The sequence below is a fragment of the Rattus norvegicus genome, chromosome 11 (assembly GCF_036323735.1).
Source record: "Rattus norvegicus strain BN/NHsdMcwi chromosome 11, GRCr8, whole genome shotgun sequence".
NCBI classification, from domain to species: domain Eukaryota; kingdom Metazoa; phylum Chordata; class Mammalia; order Rodentia; family Muridae; genus Rattus; species Rattus norvegicus.
The window spans coordinates 97,364,198-97,376,586 of NC_086029.1; positions in this window are offsets into that span (position 1 = coordinate 97,364,198).

Below are 12,389 nucleotides of genomic sequence, written 5' to 3' on the forward strand. Positions count from 1 at the left end.
TACATAAGGACATTGGAAGAAGGAAGGTTCTCTTCTTTGCCTTGCCTGCCTTGTGAGACAAAGACACTGCTAGATCCATTCACAGCTGCTGCTGATCATGGTTGGGGAGTTGGACTACAGACTCTAAGTCATCAACCAATTCTCTTACTACATAGAGATGACCCATATGTTCTGTGACTCTAGAGGGCCCTGACTAATACACTGTTTTTAGCTGTTCATGTCTGAACTGGAACATTATAAATGGGCACTTCCTCCAATATCAGTGTCCTGCATGCACCCTTCATAGATTCAGCCATCTGGCCTGAAGCTTACCCCCTCACTCTGTCTGTCTGTCTTTCTCTTTTATGTATACGGAATTTTTTCTTTTTGTCTGCATGCTTATCTGCACACTAGAAGAGAGCAATGAATTTCACGGGGCTCCCATTATAGATAGGTGTGAACTGCCATGCGGCTGCTGGGAATTGAATGCAGGACTTCTGGAAGAGCAGCCAATGCTCTAAACCATGGCGCCATTTCTCCGGCTCTGAATCTCACTTTTCTCCAACCTCAGAGGCCACCGCTTCCTAGAGGGGGAGTGAGAACTGTTGGAGTTTTTGAGGCTGTAGCTTGGAAACCTCCAGACGCCTCAGTTCTCTGTTGTTCTGCTGGTTAGGGTGTCACAGTGCCTGCACAGGTTCAAGCTGAGAGAAAGTGGGCACAGTGACCTTTGCTAACAGGGAGGAGAGGAACATACATCTTTACCTATGCTAACAAGCTCAAAGTGAGAGGTACTGTTCACGACCGCATTTGGACACCAGCTATGAACCCTTCGATACTTGGTTGGGCCTCCGTGAGTCTGTCGACTCAGGCTGAACTGCTCAAACTGTCTTGAGAATCTGAACCAAGAGGCAGACTATGATTGGAAGGGTGGAGGGCATTGGAGATGCCAAGATCACACCTGTGCAACTCCTCACAGGGTGAGCTGGTCACTGTGGTGTGCAGGGGAGGCACAAGGAGGAAACGATTCTTGCCCCGTGCCACGGAGATCCTGCAACTTTGGATCAGCAGGATTTTTTTTTTCACAAATCTCAACTGCAAATGAAACAGATTTTGGGGTGGGCCAACTCAGAGCCCTAGATCTGGGCCTGGGTGGTAGCTGAGGTGGTCCGTGAGCATACCACCTCTCTTATCTGCACCACCAGGATTGACTCCCTGGCACTGCCTCAGCCAGGCTACCAAATCCGCTTAAGGTCAGTTCTCCGGCTCTCATAACCTCGGGGTTTGCTCATCTGCACTGCACCTCCAGAGCCAGCTCCAGTGGCCCAGTCTCTCAAGTGCTGCAGTCCAAGAGGACTTGGGTCACCTTTCCCGCTCGCACACCCTTGGGGCTGGTTCAACCATGACCCCTTGGCCAGGGCCAGCCCTACTGTGCTGCCCAGACAAGGTGCAGGACCCACTGTCCCGAGTGCTACAAACCACAAGGGACAGGAACAGCTCACCTGCCTTCATGCGTCATGACACCGGGCGAGAATCCAATATTGATGGTATCATGGAAGCCAGAGATGTTGAACCAGACCAATGACTCATTGCAACGAACATTTGCAAGTGAAGATGTGTACACAGAGAGACATACGGTGGAACAGACTGTGACATACCACAGCTTCCATTATGAGACTTTTTCTGTGTTTTGTTTTGTTGGTGTAGTTTTTATTTTGTAGGAAGGATACAGGGGCAAAGTTTGGGTTTGAGGGGACCAATGCAGAACTGGAGTACATGATGTGAAACGCACATAGAAGCAAAAAAAAAAAAAAAAAAAAACGTAAAAAAGCGTAATTTTAATTTCTCTCTCTCTACTTTTTTTTTTTCTTCCGGAGCTGGGGACAGAACCCAGGGCCTCTCACTTGCTAGGCAAGCTCTCTACCGCTGAGCTAAATCCCCAACCCCTCTCTCTCTACTTTTAATGATGGTTCTTAAATGCTTTAACCTCCATTCTAGCCCACTGCCCACCAGAAGTGGAAAAGAAAGGACTTGGGGGAAGAGGACCTGCTTAGAAATTGTTCTTTGGAGCATATCTCGTCTGCGTTGCCAGGAAATCAGCACTTCAGTTTGCAGGTCAGTAATGGCAGCTTGATCCGCTCACAAACAGTTATGAATACGCCAGCAGTCCAGTTTGGTAGTGTGTGGTGGCACAACCTAGCAGGAATGGCCAGGCCTCAGCCCAATCCAAATGAGTCAGCAAGGAGGGACCAGGACCAATAGGAATGCCAGGAAAAGTTCTAGGTTGCGCCTCCCTCATCGAAGGGAAGGGAGATCAGTGAGGAGGCAGGACAAACAGGCATTTATGTCGCTTCTGTCTCTGACCCGCAGAAAAGAGCGACGACACAGCGTTCTTCTCAAAGCAGTTTATTCAGGAACCTTACAGCATGCAAGCAGGAATCTTTCTTTTCTTTCTTCTCTCTCCAGCCCCTCCCCTGCCCAGCACACTCCCTTATATCCTCCCTCAACTCCGCCTTGTCTATCCAGTCTGCGTAATCTCAGTTCATAGGTCCACGTCACATGGCCTGATCTTGCGTCATGGTGTGCCTGCGCAGCTCTCACAATGGCCGTGGCTAGTTTCGGATGTGTGAGGAAGTCAGGTGCTAGTCATAAGACTTAGCTGCAGTCCCGGGTGCCATCTTGGGACTGCGGCCACACCCGCTCCCCACACATTTAGCTATGTAAGCAAGCCAAACTCCCTTCACTGCCCACTGAGTCCTTCTTATACTCTCTCTAAACATCACATGTCCTCCATGGGTCTTGCCTCAGCACATGAGTCTGTCTCAGCTGACATCGCTCTACTGAAAGACCCCTGGAGAGGACCTTTCCCTCAGGAGGAGACCCCAAGCGCCCAATAACCGAGCCGAGTCCACTCAGATGCAATCAGCAAGAGGGTTTATTGGAAAACACAGGTACCTGCAGGCACACAGGAGTTCAAAGAAAAATATTGGTTTCCCCCCTTTTTGCTCTAGAGTATAACCCGTCTACCGAAAAGAAAATCCAAGAGAGTCCCCAAAAATATAGTTTTGGGAATAACAGCATTCTCAATGGGTACAAGCTATGAACATACTGCAGGAAGTTAAAAGGAGGTATGGAAATTACAAAATGATTTTATAATACTAGTTGGCTACAAGGATTAGCAGTACACATGGTACCAGTGAAAGACCACCCCATGAGTCTTAACTCAGAGCTGCAACAGGCTTGAACGAGCCCAGGCACGCCCAGATACCTAGGGCCGAGTCACCGTTAAAACTAACAGACCATAAAAGGAAAGGAATACAGAACAGACTAGGAGTACCGGATCTGGCAGGAAGGGATAAGCCCCTAGCCCCCGACATTCAGGACGTCCCAGCCCGCACATACTCTTTTACCATGTTACAACCTCATTCGAATATGATTCAAACCTGCCAATGTGTGTAGCTATACCTTATTACCTCATCATGTGAAATAACCAATCATATGTGAACATGTCTATATGCCTCGTTTAAATCCACCAATCCCCGTAACTATGCATCTGCTTCTGTACGCCCGCTTCTGCTTCCCCAAACCCTATAAAAGGCCCATGCTGGAGCTGCTGGGCGCGCAAGTCCTCCGAAGAGACTGTGTGCCCGCAGGTACCTGTGTTTTCCAATAAACCCTCTTGCTGATTGCATCCGAGTGGCCTCGGCTCGGTCATTGGGCGCTTGGGGTCTCCTCCTGAGGGAAAGGTCCTCTCTGGAGGTCTTTCATTTTTGGGGGCTCGTCCGGGATCTGGAGATCCTCCGCCCAGAGATCACCGACCACCCACCGGGAGGTAAGCCGGCCGGCATCTGTCGTGTCTTGCCCTGTCTTGTCTTGTCTTGTCCTGTGCGCGTGTTCAGTTCGTCTCAGTTTTGGACTCAGATCTGGGTTTTGGTCGGAGGAGAAGGCCCAGGGCCTTCGGTGTCTCAGGGTTCAGGACCCTCAGCGCCTCCGTTTGGGCGGGTCAGAGAAGGAGCTGACGAGCTCGGACTTCTCCCCCCGCAGCCCTGGAAGACGTTCCAAGGGTGTCTGGAGCCCGGTTCTTTGGGGCTCAGCCCGTATCGGAGGGATACGTGGTTTTGGTTGGAGGAGAGGGTCCGGACCCTCGGCACCTCCATCTGACTCTTTGTTTTGGGTTTTACGTCGAAGCCGCGCGGCGCGTCTGTCTGTTATTTGTCTGATCATTGGATTTGTCTGTCTAATTTGTGCCCTAATTTTCTTTGAAGCTACCATGGGACAATCGCTAACAACCCCCTTGAGTCTCACTCTAGACCATTGGAAGGACGTCCGAGACCGAGCACGTGATCAGTCGGTCGAGATCAAGAAAGGAAAATGGCAGACCCTCTGCACGTCCGAGTGACCCACTTACGATGTGGGATGGCCGGTGAACGGCACTTTTAACAAGACCACTATTTTGCAGGTTAAGGACCTGATTTTCCACCAGAAGCCATACGGACACCCTGACCAGGTGCCCTACATTGTCACCTGGGAGAGCTTGGCATTTAGCCCTCCTCCTTGGGCAGAACCCTTTGTGGACCCGAATTGGCTTCCTGTTTCCCCTAAACCTGTTTCCCCGAGCCCACCTGACCCTTTGGTTGCTTCTTCCTCTCTCTATCCTGCTCTAACTAAGGAAGAGTCTCCCAAAGTCCCTCCCCCGAAACCTGTCCTCCCAGAGGACCCAAATTCCCCCCTTATAGATCTCCTGTTGGAAGAACCTCCTCCATACCCTGTACCTACAGCCCCGCCCAGAGAAGAGGAAGTGGAGCCGCCTGCTAGACCTCGACACGAGGCGGCCCCTTCCCCTGTGGCTGGAAGACTGCGGGGACGACTCGAGGTGGCGCCAGACTCCACCTCCCAGGCCTTTCCACTTAGACAAGGGGCTGGCGGCCAGACGCAATACTGGCCATTCTCAGCGGCCGACATATATAACTGGAAACAACACAACTCCCCCTTTTCTAAGGATCCGGTGGCTCTCACCGACCTGATAGAATCTGTCTTGCTTACCCATCAGCCCACTTGGGATGATATACAGCAACTTTTACAGGCCCTCCTGACCTCTGAGGAGAAGCAGAGAGTGCTCTTAGAGGCCAGGAAACATGTTTTGGGGGACAATGGACGCCCCACCTTGCTCCTGGAAGAGATCGATGACGCATTCCCACTTACGAGACCTGATTGGGATTTCACCACGGCTGAAGGTAGGAGACACCAACGCCTTTATCGCCAGTTGCTCCTAGCGGGTCTCCGAGGGGCGGCACGACGCCCCACCAATTTGGCTCAGGTGAAACAAGTGGTAGAAGAGGCTGCGGAGACTCCCTCAGCCTTCCTAGAGAGACTTAAGGAAGCTTATCGCATGTATACCCCTTATGATCCAGATGATCCAGGACAAATGACAAATGTCTCCATGTCCTTCATCTGGCAGGCAGCACCAGATATCAGGGCCAAGCTACAGAGACTAGAAAATTTACAAGGGTATACATTGCAGGATTTACTTAAGGAGGCAGAAAGAATTTATAGCAAGAGAGAGACACAAGAAGAAAAGAAAGATAGAGTACGTAGAGAAAAGGATGAGGGAGACCGAAAAAGAAGCAGAGAGTTGAGTCGAATCTTGGCCGCCGTAGTTCAGGGTCAAGAGAAAAGGGGAGAGAGGGTGGGAGTTCGAAAGGGGCCAAAGCTAGATAAGGATCAATGTGCTTATTGCAAAGAAAGAGGACACTGGGCCAGAGATTGCCCTAAGAAACCCAGCGGGCTCCGAAGACCCCGCCCACAGACCTCCCTCTTGGCCCTAGATGGAGATTAGGGAGGTCAGGGCCCGGAGCCCCCCCCTGAGCCCAGGATAACTCTTGAAGTTGGGGGGCAGCCAGTCACCTTTCTGGTGGACACAGGAGCCCAGCACTCAGTCCTCACCCAGGCCCCTGGACAACTCAGCGACCGGATGGCCTGGGTACAAGGAGCCACTGGCAGCAAGAGATACCATTGGACTACAGATCGATGGGTTCAGCTGGCTACTGAGGAGGCAGAACAGCATGATTGTCTGCAGATCCTTGCAGAAGTACATGGAACCAGACCAGACCTATCGGACCGACCTCTCCAGGATGCTGACCATACGTGGTACACCTATGGTAGCAGCTACTTGGTGAACGGGGAAAGGAAAGCTGGAGCCGCGGTCACTACGGAGGACAAAGTGATCTGGGCAAGTGCCTTGCCTGTTGGTACCTCCGCACAGCGGGCTGAACTCATTGCCTTAACCCAGGCGCTCAAAATGGCAGAAGGTAAGAGGCTGAATGTATATACAGACAGCCGCTACGCCTTTGCTACGGCACACATCCATGGAGAGATCTACCGGAGAAGAGGGCTGCTCACATCTGAGGGTAAGGACATTAAGAACAAGACTGAAATTCTGGCCCTCCTGGCAGCTCTGTTCCTACCAAAAAGACTGAGCATTATACATTGCCCAGGGCATCAGAAGGGACACAGCCCCGAGGCACGGGGAAATCGGCTAGCTGACGTCTCAGCGCGTGAGGCCGCCATGGGCACCCAAGTTCTGTCCTTAAAAGACCAAGATCAACCCACGTCTCCACAGCCGGAACAGACCAGTTGGCTCTACACCACGGAGGACACAAAGCTCCTACAGAAAATGGGGGTACCCACATTTGGTACCCCCATTTGGTACCCCGTTTGGTACCCACAGCTAAAACGGTGGGTCTACACAGGGAAAACAGTTATGCCTACGAAGATGACCTTTGAATTAATCTCCTACCTACATAAATTAACACACCTGGGACTCAAGAAGATGAAGACCCTCTTAAGACGAGAAGAGATTGACACCTACCTCCTGGGACGAGATCAGGCCTTGCGGGAGGTGACTGAAAGCTGCAGGGCCTGTGCTCAGGTAAACCCAGGAAAAGCTAAAATTGGACAAGGAGTCCGTCCCCGAGGACATCGGCCTGGTACCCACTGGGAAATTGACTTCACTGAAATCAAGCCTGGTATGTACGGACACAAATACCTCTTAGTGTTCATAGATACCTTCTCCGGATGGGTAGAGGCTTTCCCCACGAAACATGAAACGGCCAAGGTGGTGACCAAGAAGCTCCTTGAAGAAATCTTCCCCAGGTATGGAATGCCCCAAGTATTGGGGTCAGATAACGGGCCCGCTTTTGTCTCCCAGGTAAGTCAGTTGGTGGCCAAGTTATTTGGGGATTGATTGGAAGTTACATTGTGCTTATAGACCCCAAAGTTCAGGACAGGTAGAGCGCATGAATAGAACAATTAAGGAGACTTTATCTAAATTAACGCTTGCAACTGGCTCAAAGGATTGGGTGTCCCTACTACCCCTAGTCCTATACCGGGCCCGGAATACACCGGGCTCCCATGGCCTGACTCCCTTTGAAATAGTATACGGGACCTCACCCCCATTTATCAATTTCTTTGATTCAAATATCGCTGAATTCGCTAGTAGCCCTTCCTTGGCAGCACATCTTCAGGCCCTACAAATCGTGCAGAGAGACATCTGGAAACCTCTAGCCGCAGCCTACCAAGACAGGCTTGAACAACCGACGGTGCCGCACCCGTTCCAGATCGGAGACACCGTGTGGGTGCGCAGACATCAGACCAAGAATCTCGAGCCTCGGTGGAAAGGACCCTATACAGTTCTCCTGACTACCCCGACAGCCTTGAAGGTAGACGGAATTGCAGCTTGGATCCACGCGTCTCACGCCAAGGCAGCCCGACCTGAGGAAACGGCAGATCACAACATCGCGCCCCAGACATGGAAGGCTCAACGCACTCAAAACCCCCTAAAGCTAAGATTTTCACGTTGTTGCTCTTAACTGTCTTATGGACTAGGGGTGGGGCGAGTCTGGGAGCTAGCCCCCACCAGGTATATAATATGTCCTGGATAATAACTAATTTAGAGACGGGCTGGTCTCAAGTCCTAGCTAATGGTAAGCATGCTGAAGGAACCTAGTGGCCCCCTTTGACTTTCGACCTTTGTCAACTGGCTAAGGACTCCTGGGAGCATACTGAGCGGACTCCCCACAACTCATACCCACCCTGCAGACACTCTGATTGGTATACTTGTCCCGGAGGTAAGAGGACACGGGAGTGCGGAGGTCCTGAGACCTTCTACTGCGCTAAGTGGGGGTGTGAGACTTACACTCGAGGATGATGGGGGACCAAGAAGGGGGACTTAGTGGCCTTCTCCCCTGAGACTCCAGGGGAATCTCGAATTACAATAGAATTCACGGATCAAGGTAAAAACACAGACTGGAAGGTGGGGCATAGGTGGGGGATACAGTTGTATACCCCTGGCCAAACTAACCCAGGACTCCTGTTCTCCCTCTGTGAAGAGAAGGGGTCAGACAAGAGATTGGTCCAAACCCAGTCCTCATGGATCAAAAGCCCCCTTCCTGACCAGCACCGGCACTGCCCCCGGTCGGACCCCCACTATGGCTAAACACCACTCAGAACTCCGGGGATATCTTGACAACTCCCTCCCTGACTAGGGACCCTTCCACACCGGCCCCTCGGCTGCTAGGAACGGGAGACCAGCTAATCAACTTAGTGACTGGGGCATACTTGGCACTCAATTATTCAGAACCTGACAAGACCCAAGAATGCTGGCTGTGCCTGGTCTCTAGCCCGCCCTATTATGAGGGTGTGGCAGTCATGGGGAATTATACTAATCAGACCACGGCTCCGGCCAGCTGCACAACCCTCCCTAGCCATAGGGTGACGTTGCCGGAAGTCTCAGGACAGGGACTCTGTATAGGGACCATACCCCCCACTCACCAGGTCCTCTGCGCTATCACCAAGAGGATCCCCACTGGAAGCTACTACCTAGCAGCTCCTACAGGCACCTATTGGGCCTGTAACACTGGATTGACACCTTGTATCTCCGCCGCAATCCTCCGCAGATCCTCAGACTACTGTGTACTGGTAGAAATTTGGCCTAAGGTCACCTACCATGGGCCCGAGTACATATACTCACATTTTGAGGGGCTGACTCGATTCAGGCGAGAACCAATCACCATGACCCTAGCTCTACTCTTAGGAGGAATCACCTTAGGAGGAATGGCTGCAGGTATAGGGACGGGGACCACCGCCCTCATCGAGACGGGTCACTTTCGTCAGCTACAAGCAGCCATGAATGCAGATCTAAAAGCTATCGAGGAATCCGTGAGTGCATTAGAAAAGTCCTTAACATCTTGGTCTGAAGTAGTCTTACAAATTAGGAGAGGGCTAGACATGCTGTTCCTTCGCAAAGGAGGGCTATGTGCTGCTCTAAAAGAAGAATGTTGTTTCTATGCAGACCATACAGGATTAGTGAGAGATAAATAACATGGCTAAGCTCCGAGATCGCTTGGCCCAGAGACAGAAGCTGTTTGATTCCCAACAAGGCTGGTTCGAGAGGTGGTTTAACTGATCCCTTTGGTTTGCTACCCTGGTGTCCACCTTGATGGGACCCTTAATCATCCTCCTCCTAATCCTCCTCTTTGGCCCCTGCATTCTAAACAGATTGATGCAGTTCATAAAGAACAGACTCTCAGTCATTCAGATGCTTGTTCTCACCCAACAATACCAGAGGGTAAGACAACAGGAAGAGATTCCTTAGAATTCGATTTGAGTAAAGGATTTTACTCAAGTCTAAAAGAAAATGGGGGAAAATGAAAGACCCACCCCATGAGTCTTAACTCAGAGCTGCAACAGGCTTGAACGAGCCCAGGCACGCCCAGATACCTAGGGCCGAGTCACCGTTAAAACTAACAGACCATAAAAGGAAAGGAATACAGAACAGACTAGGAGTACCGGATCTGGCAGGAAGGGATAAGCCCCTAGCCCCCGACATTCAGGACGTCCCAGCCCGCACATACTCTTTTACCATGTTACAACCTCATTCGAATATGATTCAAACCTGCCAATGTGTGTAGCTATACCTTATTACCTCATCATGTGAAATAACCAATCATATGTGAACATGTCTATATGCCTCGTTTAAATCCACCAATCCCCGTAACTATGCATCTGCTTCTGTACGCCCGCTTCTGCTTCCCCAAACCCTATAAAAGGCCCATGCTGGAGCTGCTGGGCGCGCAAGTCCTCCGAAGAGACTGTGTGCCCGCAGGTACCTGTGTTTTCCAATAAACCCTCTTGCTGATTGCATCTGAGTGGCCTCGGCTTGGTCATTGGGCGCTTGGGGTCTCCTCCTGAGGGAAAGGTCCTCTCCGGAGGTCTTTCACCAGTCTGAGCTCAAACAGGGAGTATGAGGCTCTTGAATATGAACCTGAAGAGAGACGCTCAGCTGAGGGACCACCTCACATCATGGGCCTGTGGAATTTTCCTGATTCCTAATGGATGTAGGAGGGACCAGCCCTGGGCAGGTAGTCCTGGGTTGTATAAGAAAGCTGACCAGGCTGGGCTGGAGAGATGGCTCAGTGGTTAAGAGCACTGACTGCTCCTCCAGAGGTCCTGCATTTCAAAGAATAAAGATTTTTAAACTATCCCCCACTACCCCTGCTGTGAGGGCCAGTGCACCTCACAAAAGAATAACATCACATGTTATGGGGAAGTAGCCTAGCCGTAGACCACCTGGCCTCAATAAGGCCTGACTTACCAGTCCTGAGGAAAAAGAGTTGGGGTCAGCTTGCCCCAGAAGCAGGGTGGCCTGGAGTTGGACTGAGCCCAAGCTAGATCATGTGCTCCAATGTAAACAAACCAGTGAAATTGCTTTGCTTTGTGTAACTGTTGCCAACTACCTATGTAATTTTCCCTATAAATACTTTCCCCAAATTGGGCTCCGGGTCGACTCCTCTGTCTCCTGTGTGAGATAGGTGTCGTCCCCAGAGCTCTGGTTCCTCAAATACACCTCTTGTTCATTACATCAAGACCGATTTCTCGTGAGTTCTTGGGGGTTGTGTCATCTCAAGATTTGAGTGGGGGGTCTTCCCCACCCCGCTGGTCTTTCAAGGTCAAATCCCAGAAACCACGTGGTGGCTCACAACCATCTGTAATGGGATCTGATGCCCTCTTCTAGTGTGTCTGAAGACAGCTACAGTGTACTCATATGTAATAAATAAATAAATGATTTTTTAAAAAAAGAAAGAAAGCTGACTGGGCATATAGTGGTAAATGGAGGAATATCTTTAGTTCTAGTACTTGGGAAGCTGAGGCAGGCAGATTTTTGTGAGTTCTACAGAGTGAGTTCCAGAACAGCTGGGGCGGCATAGTGTATCTTTGTTTCAAAGACAAACAAACAAACGAAACCAAAAACCCCAACAAAGCAACAGTGAACCAAGAAAGCTAACTGAAACCTGATGTGGGGATTCGCCCTCAGGAGACAGAGGCAGGAAGATCTTTGGGTTCAAGGCCAGCCTAGTCTACAGAGCAAGTTCCAGGACAACCATAGCTGGGACCCTGAGAGAAAACAGAGAGAAACCCTATCTTGAAAAATACATAAATAAAACAAAGATCTGAGCACACGAAGAAGCGGGCAAGCTGTAAGTGGCCCTTCCTCCATGCTTGAGTGTTTTACAACAGCCACAGAAAGCAGGTGGTTTCTAGGCAGGTGTACTTACAGAGAGATTTCCTGTGAGTCTGGGGTGGCCTTCGTGAAAGGCTGTCTTTCTGGCTGAGCCTTCTGTAAGTTACTCTTGTCAGACATACCTGCACAAGGACCCCCTCCTTCTCAGCCTCATACCTAACACATTAGTTTGGGTTAAAGCCTTGACAAATGATTCTATTTTGATTCTAACAATTCTGACACAGCTTACTTAGAAACCTGAGATCTGCCTGTCACCCTTCCAGAGAGGATGACCTCAGACTTGAACTTCCTGCCTCTACTACTTGAGGGTTGACTTGCTAATGATCAAACCCAGGGATTTGCACTTACTGGACAAGCACTCAGTCAGCTGAGCTACATCTGCAGCTGAAACATAAACTTTAGTGGGTAACTAGTGGCCTAAGTACATATCATCAGCTTCTTAGTAATGTAGCCTGGAGGGGCAGTTCCTTTGTGAATACCTAACATCTAGGTGGCTGGCTGGCTGGCTAGAGAAAGATAGACAGATAGATAGATAGGGAGTGAATGTGGGTAAGTACGTGTATGTAGTAAGTATGTATGTGTATGTATGTATGTATGTATGTATGTATGTATGTATGTATGAGGGCTCACAGTTATCTTATCCAGCAACCTTAGGATTCTGCCACTAAATGACTCAAGAAGCTGCTTGGCTAAGAGAATTCAGAAAGCATGGAGCCAGGAGATTTTAAATAACTTTGTTATTTGTCCACTTTGAGACCACAAAATCTCGTGATTCACACAGAGTCTGTAGCTTTACCCAGGGTTCTGAGAGGAGGGACACGCGACTCAAGTGTAG